The following is a 13,602-nucleotide window of genomic DNA, read 5'->3' on the forward strand; positions in this document are numbered from 1 at the left end:
TTTTTTTCTGCGGAAAAGCGATTCTGTGCAACAATGGGAACACTTCTGCTTCCCAGGCACAGAGAAGGTGCTAGCAGGGAATTCTCTGCCTGCCTTTCCCCAGTGCTCTGCAAGCTCTCCAGGGCAACAGCAAATGTGGGGCTCTGTGCTTTCTTTCGTTCTGAAAAAGTGTTAATGTATTCTGCGGAAAAGCGATTCTGTGCAACAATGGGAACACTTCTCCTTCCCAGGCACAGAGAAAGTGCTAGCAGGGAATTCTCTGCCTGCCTTTCCCCAGTGCTCTGCAAGCTCTCCAGGGCAACAGCAAATGTGGGGCTCTGTGCTTTCTTTCATTCTGAAAAAGTGTTAGTGTTTTCTGCAGCGACGCAAATGCCATTCTGCGCAACAGTGCGAACACTTCTCCTTCGCAGGCACAGAGAAGGTGCTAGCAGGGAATTCTCTGCCTGCCTTTCCCCAGTGCTCTGCAAGCTCTCCAGGGCAACAGCAAATGTGGGGCTCTGTGCTTTCTTTCGTTCTGAAAAAGTGTTAGTGTTTTCAGTGGAAAAGCGATTCTGCGCAACATTGGGAACACTTCTCCTTCCCAGGCACAGAGAAGGTGCTAGCAGGGAATTCTCTGCCTGCCTATCCCCAGTGCTCTGCAAGCTCTCCAGGGCAACAGCAAATGTGGGGCTCTGTGCTTTCTTTCGTTCTGAAAAATTGTTATTTTTTTTCTGCGGAAAAGCGATTCTGTGCAACAATGGGAACACTTCTGCTTCCCAGGCACAGAGAAGGTGCTAGCAGGGAATTCTCTGCCTGCCTTTCCCCAGTGCTCTGCAAGCTCTCCAGGGCAACAGCAAATGTGGGGCTCTGTGCTTTCTTTCGTTCTGAACAAGTTTTAGTGTTTTCTGCAGCGACGCAAATGCCATTCTGCGCAACAATGGGAACACTTCTCCTTCCCAGGCACAGAGAAGGTGCTAGCAGGGAATTCTCTGCCTGCCTTTCCCCAGTGCTCGGCAAGCTCTCCAGGGCAACAGCAACTGTGGGGCTCTGTGCTTTCTTTCATTCTGAAAAAGTGTTAGTGTTTTCTGGAGAGAAGGGATTCTGCGCAACAATGGGAACACTTCTCCTTCCCAGACACAGAGAAAGTGCTAGCAGGGAATTCTCTGCCTGCCTTTCCCCAGTGCTCTGCAAGCTCTCCAGGGCAACAGCAAATGTGGGGCTCTGTGCTTTCTTTCGTTCTGAACAAGTTTTAGTGTTTTCTGCAGCGACGCAAATACGATTCTGCGCAACATTGGGAACACTTCTCCTTCCCAGGCACAGAGAAGGTGCTAGCAGGGAATTCTCTGCCTGCCTTTCCCCAGTGCTCTGCAAGCTCTCCAGGAGAACAGCAAATGTGGGGCTCTGTGCTTTCTTTCGTTCTGAAAAAGTGTTATTGTATTCTGCGGAAAAGCGATTCTGTGCAACAATGGGAACACTTCTCCTTCCCAGGCACAGAGAAGGTGCTAGCAGGGAATTCTCTGCCTGCCTTTCCCCAGTGCTCTGCAAGCTCTCCAGGGCAACAGCAAATGTGGGGCTCTGTGCTTTCTTTCGTTCTGAACAAGTTTTAGTGTTTTCTGCAGCGACGCAAATACGATTCTGCGCAACAATGGGAACACTTCTCCTTCCCAGGCACAGAGAAGGTACTAGCAGGGAATTCTCTGCCTGCCTTTCCCGAGTGCTCTGCAAGCTCTCCAAGGCAACAGAAAATGTGGGGCTCTGTGCTTTCTTTCGTTCTGAACAAGTGTTAGTGTTTTCAGCGGAAAAGCCATTCTGCGCAACAATGGGAACACTTCTCCTTCCCAGGCACAGAGAAGGTGCTAGCAGGGAATTCTCTGCCTGCCTTTCCCCAGCGCTCTGCAAGCTCTCCAGGGCAACAGCAAATGTGGGGCTCTGTGCTTTCTTTCGTTCTGAACAAGTTTTAGTGATTTCTGCAGCGACGCAAATACGATTCTGCGCAACAATGCGAACACTTCTCCTTCCCAGGCACAGAGAAGGTGCTAGCAGGGAATTCTCTGCCTGCCTTTCCCCAGTGCTCTGCAAGCTCTCCAGGGCAACAGCAAATGTGGGGCTCTGTGCTTTCTTTCGTTCTGAACAACTGTTAGTGTTTTCTGCAGCGAGGCAAATACGATTCTGCACCACAATGGGAACACTTCTCCTTCCCAGGCACAGAGAAGGTGCTAGCAGGGAATTCTCTGCCTGCCTTTCCCCAGTGCTCTGCAAGCTCTCCAGGGCAACAGCAAATGTGGGGCTCTGTGCTTTCTTTTGTTCTGAAAAAGTGTTAGTGTTTTCTGCGGAAAAGCGATTCTGCGCAACATTGGGAACACTTCTCGTTCCCAGGCACAGAGAAGGTGCTAGCAGGGAATTCTCTGCCTGCCTTTCCCCAGTGCTCTGCAAGCTCTCCAGGGCAACAGCAAATGTGGGGCTCTGTGCTTTCTTTCGTTCTGAACAAGTTTTAGTGTTTTCTGCAGCGACGCAAATACGATTCTGCGCAACAATGGGAACACTTCTCCTTCCCAGGCACAGAGAAGGTGCTAGCAGGGAATTCTCTGCCTGCCTTTCCCCAGTGCTCTGCAAGCTCTCCAGGGCAACAGCAAATGTGGGGCTCTGTGCTTTCTTTCGTTCTGAACAAGTGTTAGTGTTTTCTGCGGAAAAGCGATTCTGCGCAACATTGGGAACACTTCTCCTTCCCAGGCACAGAGAAGGTGCTAGCAGGGAATTCTCTGCCTGCCTTTCCCCAGTGCTCTGCAAGCTCTCCAGGGCAACAGCAAATGTGGGGCTCTGTGCTTTCTTTCGTTCTGAACAAGTTTTAGTGTTTTCTGCAGCGACGCAAATACGATTCTGCGCAACATTGGGAACACTTCTCCTTCCCAGGCACAGAGAAGGTGCTAGCAGGGAATTCTCTGCCTGCCTTTCCCCAGTGCTCTGCAAGCTCTCCAGGGCAACAGCAAATGTGGGGCTCTGTGCTTTCTTTTGTTCTGAAAAAGTGTTATTGTATTCTGCGGAAAAGCGATTCTGTGCAACAATGGGAACACTTCTCCTTCCCAGGCACAGAGAAGGTGCTAGCAGGGACATCTCTGCCTGCCTTTCCCCAGTGCTCTGCAAGCTCTCCAGGGCAACAGCAAATGTGGGGCTCTGTGCTTTCTTTCGTTCTGAACAAGTTTTAGTGTTTTCAGCGGAAAAGCGATTCTGCGCAACAATGGGAACACTTCTCCTTCCCAGGCACAGAGAAGGTGCTAGCAGGGAATTCTCTGCCTGCCTTTCCCCAGTGCTCTGCAAGCTCTCCAGGGCAACAGAAAATGTGGGGCTCTGTGCTTTCTTTCGTTCTGAACAAGTGTTAGTGTTTTCAGCGGAAAAGCCATTCTGCGCAACAATGGAAACACTTCCCCTTCCCAGGCACAGAGAAGGTGCTAGCAGGGAATACTCTGCCTGCCTTTCCCCAGTGCTCTGCAAGCTCTCCAGGGCAACAGAAAATGTGGGGCTCTGTGCTTTCTTTCGTTCTGAAAAAGTGTTAGTGTTTTCTGCAGCGACGCAAATGCCATTCTGCGCAACAATGGGAACACTTCTCCTTCCCAGGCACAGAGAAGGTGCTAGCATGGAATTCTCTGCCTGCCTTTCCCCAGTGCTCTGCAAGCTCTCCAGGGCAACAGCAAATGTGGGGCTCTGTGCTTTCTTTCTTTCTGAAAAAGTGTTAGTGTTTTCAGCGGAAAAGCGATTCTGCGCAACATTGGGAACACTTCTCCTTCCCAGGCACAGAGAAAGTGCTAGCAGGGAATTCTCTGCCTGCCTTTCCCCAGTGCTCTGCAAGCTCTCCAGGGCAACAGCAAATGTGGGGCTCTGTGCTTTCTTTCGTTCTGAAAAAGTTTTAGTGTTTTCAGCGGAAAAGCGATTCTGCGCAACATTGGGAACACTTCTCCCTCCCAGGCACAGAGAAGGTGCTAGCAGGGAATTCTCTGCCTGCCTTTCCCCAGTGCTCTGCAAGCTCTCCAGGGAAACAGCAAATGTGGGGCTCTGTGCTTTCTTTCGTTCTGAACAAGTTTTAGTGTTTTCTGCAGCGACGCAAATACGATTCTGCGCAACAATGGGAACACTTCTCCTTCCCAGGCACAGAGAAGGTGCTAGCAGGGAATTCTCTGCCTGCCTTTCCCCAGTGCTCTGCAAGCTCTCCAGGGCAACAGCAAATGTGGGGCTCTGTGCTTTCTTTCGTTCTGAAAAAGTGTTAGTGTTTTCTGGAGAGAAGCGATTCTGCGCAACAATGGGAACACTTCTCCTTCCCAGGCACAGAGAAGGTGCTAGCAGGGAATTCTCTGCCTGCCTATCCCCAGTGCTCTGCAAGCTCTCCAGGGCAACAGCAAATGTGGGGCTCTGTGCTTTCTTTCGTTCTGAAAAAGTGTTATTGTATTCTGCGGAAAAGCGATTCTGTGCAACAATGGGAACACTTCTGCTTCCCAGGCACAGAGAAGGTGCTAGCAGGGAATTCTCTGCCTGCCTTTCCCCAGTGCTCTGCAAGCTCTCCAGGGCAACAGCAAATGTGGGGCTCTGTGCTTTCTTTCGTTCTGAACAAGTTTTAGTGTTTTCTGCAGCGACGCAAATGCCATTCTGCGCAACAATGGGAACACTTCTCCTTCCCAGGCACAGAGAAGGTGCTAGCAGGGAATTCTCTGCCTGCCTTTCCCCAGTGCTCTGCAAGCTCTCCAGGGCAACAGCAAATGTGGGGCTCTGTGCTTTCTTTCATTCTGAAAAAGTGTTAGTGTTTTCTGGAGAGAAGCGATTCTGCGCAACAATGGGAACACTTCTCCTTCCCAGACACAGAGAAAGTGCTAGCAGGGAATTCTCTGCCTGCCTTTCCCCAGTGCTCTGCAAGCTCTCCAGGGCAACAGCAAATGTGGGGCTCTGTGCTTTCTTTCGTTCTGAAAAAGTGTTATTTTTTTTCTGCGGAAAAGCGATTCTGCGCAACAGTGCGAACACTTCTCCTTCGCAGGCACAGAGAAGGTGCTAGCAGGGAATTCTCTGCCTGCCTTTCCCCAGTGCTCTGCAAGCTCTCCAGGGCAACAGCAAATGTGGGGCTCTGTGCTTTCTTTCATTCTGAAAAAGTGTTAGTGTTTTCTGCAGCGACGCAAATGCCATTCTGCGCAACAATGGGAACACTTCTCCTTCCCAGGCACAGAGAAGGTGCTAGCAGGGAATTCTCTGCCTGCCTTTCCCCAGTGCTCTGCAAGCTCTCCAGGGCAACAGCAAATGTGGGGCTCTGTGCTTTCTTTCGTTCTGAAAAAGTGTTAGTGTTTTCAGTGGAAAAGCGATTCTGCGCAACATTGGGAACACTTCTCCTTCCCAGGCACAGAGAAAGTGCTAGCAGGGAATTCTCTGCCTGCCTTTCCCCAGTGCTCTGCAAGCTCTCCAGGGCAACAGCAAATGTGGGGCTCTGTGCTTTCTTTCATTCTGAAAAAGTGTTAGTGTTTTCTGCAGCGACGCAAATGCCATTCTGCGCAACAATGGGAACACTTCTCCTTCCCAGGCACAGAGAAGGTGCTAGCAGGGAATTCTCTGCCTGCCTTTCCCCAGTGCTCTGCAAGCTCTCCAGGGCAACAGCAAATGTGGGGCTCTGTGCTTTCTTTCGTTCTGAAAAAGTGTTAGTGTTTTCAGTGGAAAAGCGATTCTGCGCAACATTGGGAACACTTCTCCTTCCCAGGCACAGAGAAGGTGCTAGCAGGGAATTCTCTGCCTGCCTATCCCCAGTGCTCTGCAAGCTCTCCAGGGCAACAGCAAATGTGGGGCTCTGTGCTTTCTTTCGTTCTGAAAAAGTGTTATTTTTTTTCTGCGGAAAAGCGATTCTGTGCAACAATGGGAACACTTCTGCTTCCCAGGCACAGAGAAGGTGCTAGCAGGGAATTCTCTGCCTGCCTTTCCCCAGTGCTCTGCAAGCTCTCCAGGGCAACAGCAAATGTGGGGCTCTGTGCTTTCTTTCGTTCTGAACAAGTTTTAGTGTTTTCTGCAGCGACGCAAATGCCATTCTGCGCAACAATGGGAACACTTCTCCTTCCCAGGCACAGAGAAGGTGCTAGCAGGGAATTCTCTGCCTGCCTTTCCCCAGTGCTCTGCAAGCTCTCCAGGGCAACAGCAAATGTGGGGCTCTGTGCTTTCTTTCGTTCTGAAAAAGTGTTAGTGTTTTCTGGAGAGAAGCGATTCTGCGCAACAATGGGAACACTTCTCCTTCCCAGGCACAGAGAAGGTGCTAGCAGGGAATTCTCTGCCTGCCTATCCCCAGTGCTCTGCAAGCTCTCCAGGGCAACAGCAAATGTGGGGCTCTGTGCTTTCTTTCGTTCTGAAAAAGTGTTATTGTATTCTGCGGAAAAGCGATTCTGTGCAACAATGGGAACACTTCTGCTTCCCAGGCACAGAGAAGGTGCTAGCAGGGAATTCTCTGCCTGCCTTTCCCCAGTGCTCTGCAAGCTCTCCAGGGCAACAGCAAATGTGGGGCTCTGTGCTTTCTTTCGTTCTGAACAAGTTTTAGTGTTTTCTGCAGCGACGCAAATGCCATTCTGCGCAACAATGGGAACACTTCTCCTTCCCAGGCACAGAGAAGGTGCTAGCAGGGAATTCTCTGCCTGCCTTTCCCCAGTGCTCTGCAAGCTCTCCAGGGCAACAGCAAATGTGGGGCTCTGTGCTTTCTTTCATTCTGAAAAAGTGTTAGTGTTTTCTGGAGAGAAGCGATTCTGCGCAACAATGGGAACACTTCTCCTTCCCAGACACAGAGAAAGTGCTAGCAGGGAATTCTCTGCCTGCCTTTCCCCAGTGCTCTGCAAGCTCTCCAGGGCAACAGCAAATGTGGGGCTCTGTGCTTTCTTTCGTTCTGAAAAAGTGTTATTGTTTTCTGCGGAAAAGCGATTCTGCGCAACAGTGCGAACACTTCTCCTTCGCAGGCACAGAGAAGGTGCTAGCAGGGAATTCTCTGCCTGCCTTTCCCCAGTGCTCTGCAAGCTCTCCAGGGCAACAGCAAATGTGGGGCTCTGTGCTTTCTTTCATTCTGAAAAAGTGTTAGTGTTTTCTGCAGCGACGCAAATGCCATTCTGCGCAACAATGGGAACACTTCTCCTTCCCAGGCACAGAGAAGGTGCTAGCAGGGAATTCTCTGCCTGCCTTTCCCCAGTGCTCTGCAAGCTCTCCAGGGCAACAGCAAATGTGGGGCTCTGTGCTTTCTTTCGTTCTGAAAAAGTGTTAGTGTTTTCAGTGGAAAAGCGATTCTGCGCAACATTGGGAACACTTCTCCTTCCCAGGCACAGAGAAAGTGCTAGCAGGGAATTCTCTGCCTGCCTTTCCCCAGTGCTCTGCAAGCTCTCCAGGGCAACAGCAAATGTGGGGCTCTGTGCTTTCTTTCATTCTGAAAAAGTGTTAGTGTTTTCTGCAGCGACGCAAATGCCATTCTGCGCAACAATGGGAACACTTCTCCTTCCCAGGCACAGAGAAGGTGCTAGCAGGGAATTCTCTGCCTGCCTTTCCCCAGTGCTCTGCAAGCTCTCCAGGGCAACAGCAAATGTGGGGCTCTGTGCTTTCTTTCGTTCTGAAAAAGTGTTAGTGTTTTCAGTGGAAAAGCGATTCTGCGCAACATTGGGAACACTTCTCCTTCCCAGGCACAGAGAAGGTGCTAGCAGGGAATTCTCTGCCTGCCTATCCCCAGTGCTCTGCAAGCTCTCCAGGGCAACAGCAAATGTGGGGCTCTGTGCTTTCTTTCGTTCTGAAAAAGTGTTATTTTTTTTCTGCGGAAAAGCGATTCTGTGCAACAATGGGAACACTTCTGCTTCCCAGGCACAGAGAAGGTGCTAGCAGGGAATTCTCTGCCTGCCTTTCCCCAGTGCTCTGCAAGCTCTCCAGGGCAACAGCAAATGTGGGGCTCTGTGCTTTCTTTCGTTCTGAACAAGTTTTAGTGTTTTCTGCAGCGACGCAAATGCCATTCTGCGCAACAATGGGAACACTTCTCCTTCGCAGGCACAGAGAAGGTGCTAGCAGGGAATTCTCTGCCTGCCTTTCCCCAGTGCTCTGCAAGCTCTCCAGGGCAACAGCAAATGTGGGGCTCTGTGCTTTCTTTCGTTCTGAAAAAGTGTTAGTGTTTTCTGGAGAGAAGCGATTCTGCGCAACAATGGGAACACTTCTCCTTCCCAGGCACAGAGAAGGTGCTAGCAGGGAATTCTCTGCCTGCCTATCCCCAGTGCTCTGCAAGCTCTCCAGGGCAACAGCAAATGTGGGGCTCTGTGCTTTCTTTCGTTCTGAAAAAGTGTTATTGTATTCTGCGGAAAAGCGATTCTGTGCAACAATGGGAACACTTCTGCTTCCCAGGCACAGAGAAGGTGCTAGCAGGGAATTCTCTGCCTGCCTTTCCCCAGTGCTCTGCAAGCTCTCCAGGGCAACAGCAAATGTGGGGCTCTGTGCTTTCTTTCGTTCTGAACAAGTTTTAGTGTTTTCTGCAGCGACGCAAATGCCATTCTGCGCAACAATGGGAACACTTCTCCTTCCCAGGCACAGAGAAGGTGCTAGCAGGGAATTCTCTGCCTGCCTTTCCCCAGTGCTCTGCAAGCTCTCCAGGGCAACAGCAAATGTGGGGCTCTGTGCTTTCTTTCATTCTGAAAAAGTGTTAGTGTTTTCTGGAGAGAAGCGATTCTGCGCAACAATGGGAACACTTCTCCTTCCCAGACACAGAGAAAGTGCTAGCAGGGAATTCTCTGCCTGCCTTTCCCCAGTGCTCTGCAAGCTCTCCAGGGCAACAGCAAATGTGGGGCTCTGTGCTTTCTTTCGTTCTGAAAAAGTGTTATTTTTTTTCTGCGGAAAAGCGATTCTGCGCAACAGTGCGAACACTTCTCCTTCGCAGGCACAGAGAAGGTGCTAGCAGGGAATTCTCTGCCTGCCTTTCCCCAGTGCTCTGCAAGCTCTCCAGGGCAACAGCAAATGTGGGGCTCTGTGCTTTCTTTCATTCTGAAAAAGTGTTAGTGTTTTCTGCAGCGACGCAAATGCCATTCTGCGCAACAATGGGAACACTTCTCCTTCCCAGGCACAGAGAAGGTGCTAGCAGGGAATTCTCTGCCTGCCTTTCCCCAGTGCTCTGCAAGCTCTCCAGGGCAACAGCAAATGTGGGGCTCTGTGCTTTCTTTCGTTCTGAAAAAGTGTTAGTGTTTTCAGTGGAAAAGCGATTCTGCGCAACATTGGGAACACTTCTCCTTCCCAGGCACAGAGAAAGTGCTAGCAGGGAATTCTCTGCCTGCCTTTCCCCAGTGCTCTGCAAGCTCTCCAGGGCAACAGCAAATGTGGGGCTCTGTGCTTTCTTTCATTCTGAAAAAGTGTTAGTGTTTTCTGCAGCGACGCAAATGCCATTCTGCGCAACAATGGGAACACTTCTCCTTCCCAGGCACAGAGAAGGTGCTAGCAGGGAATTCTCTGCCTGCCTTTCCCCAGTGCTCGGCAAGCTCTCCAGGGCAACAGCAACTGTGGGGCTCTGTGCTTTCTTTCATTCTGAAAAAGTGTTAGTGTTTTCTGGAGAGAAGCGATTCTGCGCAACAATGGGAACACTTCTCCTTCCCAGACACAGAGAAAGTGCTAGCAGGGAATTCTCTGCCTGCCTTTCCCCAGTGCTCTGCAAGCTCTCCAGGGCAACAGCAAATGTGGGGCTCTGTGCTTTCTTTCGTTCTGAACAAGTTTTAGTGTTTTCTGCAGCGACGCAAATACGATTCTGCGCAACATTGGGAACACTTCTCCTTCCCAGGCACAGAGAAGGTGCTAGCAGGGAATTCTCTGCCTGCCTTTCCCCAGTGCTCTGCAAGCTCTCCAGGGCAACAGCAAATGTGGGGCTCTGTGCTTTCTTTCGTTCTGAACAAGTTTTAGTGTTTTCTGCAGCGACGCAAATACGATTCTGCGCAACAATGGGAACACTTCTCCTTCCCAGGCACAGAGAAGGTACTAGCAGGGAATTCTCTGCCTGCCTTTCCCGAGTGCTCTGCAAGCTCTCCAGGGCAACAGAAAATGTGGGGCTCTGTGCTTTCTTTCGTTCTGAACAAGTGTTAGTGTTTTCAGCGGAAAAGCCATTCTGCGCAACAATGGGAACACTTCTCCTTCCCAGGCACAGAGAAGGTGCTAGCAGGGAATTCTCTGCCTGCCTTTCCCCAGCGCTCTGCAAGCTCTCCAGGGCAACAGCAAATGTGGGGCTCTGTGCTTTCTTTCGTTCTGAACAAGTTTTAGTGATTTCTGCAGCGACGCAAATACGATTCTGCGCAACAATGCGAACACTTCTCCTTCCCAGGCACAGAGAAGTTGCTAGCAGGGAATTCTCTGCCTGTCTTTCCCCAGTGCTCTGCAAGCTCTCCAGGGCAACAGCAAATGTGGGGCTCTGTGCTTTCTTTCGTTCTGAACAACTGTTAGTGTTTTCTGCAGCGAGGCAAACACGATTCTGCACCACAATGGGAACACTTCTCCTTCCCAGGCACAGAGAAGGTGCTAGCAGGGAATTCTCTGCCTGCCTTTCCCCAGTGCTCTGCAAGCTCTCCAGGGCAACAGCAAATGTGGGGCTCTGTGCTTTCTTTTGTTCTGAAAAAGTGTTAGTGTTTTCTGCGGAAAAGCGATTCTGCGCAACATTGGGAACACTTCTCGTTCCCAGGCACAGAGAAGGTGCTAGCAGGGAATTCTCTGCCTGCCTTTCCCCAGTGCTCTGCAAGCTCTCCAGGGCAACAGCAAATGTGGGGCTCTGTGCTTTCTTTCGTTCTGAACAAGTTTTAGTGTTTTCTGCAGCGACGCAAATACGATTCTGCGCAACAATGGGAACACTTCTCCTTCCCAGGCACAGAGAAGGTGCTAGCAGGGAATTCTCTGCCTGCCTTTCCCCAGTGCTCTGCAAGCTCTCCAGGGCAACAGCAAATGTGGGGCTCTGTGCTTTCTTTCGTTCTGAAAAAGTGTTAGTGTTTTCTGGAGAGAAGCGATTCTGCGCAACAATGGGAACACTTCTCCTTCCCAGGCACAGAGAAGTTGCTAGCAGGGAATTCTCTGCCTGTCTTTCCCCAGTGCTCTGCAAGCTCTCCAGGGCAACAGCAAATGTGGGGCTCTGTGCTTTCTTTCGTTCTGAACAACTGTTAGTGTTTTCTGCAGCGAGGCAAACACGATTCTGCACCACAATGGGAACACTTCTCCTTCCCAGGCACAGAGAAGGTGCTAGCAGGGAATTCTCTGCCTGCCTTTCCCCAGTGCTCTGCAAGCTCTCCAGGGCAACAGCAAATGTGGGGCTCTGTGCTTTCTTTTGTTCTGAAAAAGTGTTAGTGTTTTCTGCGGAAAAGCGATTCTGCGCAACATTGGGAACACTTCTCGTTCCCAGGCACAGAGAAGGTGCTAGCAGGGAATTCTCTGCCTGCCTTTCCCCAGTGCTCTGCAAGCTCTCCAGGGCAACAGCAAATGTGGGGCTCTGTGCTTTCTTTCGTTCTGAACAAGTTTTAGTGTTTTCTGCAGCGACGCAAATACGATTCTGCGCAACAATGGGAACACTTCTCCTTCCCAGGCACAGAGAAGGTGCTAGCAGGGAATTCTCTGCCTGCCTTTCCCCAGTGCTCTGCAAGCTCTCCAGGGCAACAGCAAATGTGGGGCTCTGTGCTTTCTTTCGTTCTGAAAAAGTGTTAGTGTTTTCTGGAGAGAAGCGATTCTGCGCAACAATGGGAACACTTCTCCTTCCCAGGCACAGAGAAGGTGCTAGCAGGGAATTCTCTGCCTGCCTATCCCCAGTGCTCTGCAAGCTCTCCAGGGCAACAGCAAATGTGGGGCTCTGTGCTTTCTTTCGTTCTGAAAAAGTGTTATTGTATTCTGCGGAAAAGCGATTCTGTGCAACAATGGGAACACTTCTGCTTCCCAGGCACAGAGAAGGTGCTAGCAGGGAATTCTCTGCCTGCCTTTCCCCAGTGCTCTGCAAGCTCTCCAGGGCAACAGCAAATGTGGGGCTCTGTGCTTTCTTTCGTTCTGAACAAGTTTTAGTGTTTTCTGCAGCGACGCAAATGCCATTCTGCGCAACAATGGGAACACTTCTCCTTCCCAGGCACAGAGAAGGTGCTAGCAGGGAATTCTCTGCCTGCCTTTCCCCAGTGCTCTGCAAGCTCTCCAGGGCAACAGCAAATGTGGGGCTCTGTGCTTTCTTTCATTCTGAAAAAGTGTTAGTGTTTTCTGGAGAGAAGCGATTCTGCGCAACAATGGGAACACTTCTCCTTCCCAGACACAGAGAAAGTGCTAGCAGGGAATTCTCTGCCTGCCTTTCCCCAGTGCTCTGCAAGCTCTCCAGGGCAACAGCAAATGTGGGGCTCTGTGCTTTCTTTCATTCTGAAAAAGTGTTAGTGTTTTCTGCAGCGACGCAAATGCCATTCTGCGCAACAATGGGAACACTTCTCCTTCCCAGGCACAGAGAAGGTGCTAGCAGGGAATTCTCTGCCTGCCTTTCCCCAGTGCTCTGCAAGCTCTCCAGGGCAACAGCAAATGTGGGGCTCTGTGCTTTCTTTCGTTCTGAAAAAGTGTTAGTGTTTTCAGTGGAAAAGCGATTCTGCGCAACATTGGGAACACTTCTCCTTCCCAGGCACAGAGAAGGTGCTAGCAGGGAATTCTCTGCCTGCCTTTCCCCAGTGCTCTGCAAGCTCTCCAGGGCAACAGCAAATGTGGGGCTCTGTGCTTTCTTTCATTCTGAAAAAGTGTTAGTGTTTTCTGCAGCGACGCAAATGCCATTCTGCGCAACAATGGGAACACTTCTCCTTCCCAGGCACAGAGAAGGTGCTAGCAGGGAATTCTCTGCCTGCCTTTCCCCAGTGCTCTGCAAGCTCTCCAGGGCAACAGCAAATGTGGGGCTCTGTGCTTTCTTTCGTTCTGAAAAAGTGTTAGTGTTTTCAGTGGAAAAGCGATTCTGCGCAACATTGGGAACACTTCTCCTTCCCAGGCACAGAGAAAGTGCTAGCAGGGAATTCTCTGCCTGCCTTTCCCCAGTGCTCTGCAAGCTCTCCAGGAGAACAGCAAATGTGGGGCTCTGTGCTTTCTTTCGTTCTGAAAAAGTGTTATTGTATTCTGCGGAAAAGCGATTCTGTGCAACAATGGGAACACTTCTCCTTCCCAGGCACAGAGAAGGTGCTAGCAGGGAATTCTCTGCCTGCCTTTCCCCAGTGCTCTGCAAGCTCTCCAGGGCAACAGCAAATGTGGGGCTCTGTGCTTTCTTTCGTTCTGAACAAGTTTTAGTGTTTTCTGCAGCGACGCAAATACGATTCTGCGCAACAATGGGAACACTTCTCCTTCCCAGGCACAGAGAAGGTACTAGCAGGGAATTCTCTGCCTGCCTTTCCCGAGTGCTCTGCAAGCTCTCCAGGGCAACAGAAAATGTGGGGCTCTGTGCTTTCTTTCATTCTGAACAAGTGTTAGTGTTTTCAGCGGAAAAGCCATTCTGCGCAACAATGGGAACACTTCTCCTTCCCAGGCACAGAGAAGGTGCTAGCAGGGAATTCTCTGCCTGCCTTTCCCCAGCGCTCTGCAAGCTCTCCAGGGCAACAGCAAATGTGGGGCTCTGTGCTTTCTTTCGTTCTGAACAAGTTTTAGTGATTT

Source organism: Strix aluco, chromosome 5, assembly GCF_031877795.1.
Source record: "Strix aluco isolate bStrAlu1 chromosome 5, bStrAlu1.hap1, whole genome shotgun sequence".
Lineage (NCBI taxonomy): Eukaryota > Metazoa > Chordata > Aves > Strigiformes > Strigidae > Strix > Strix aluco.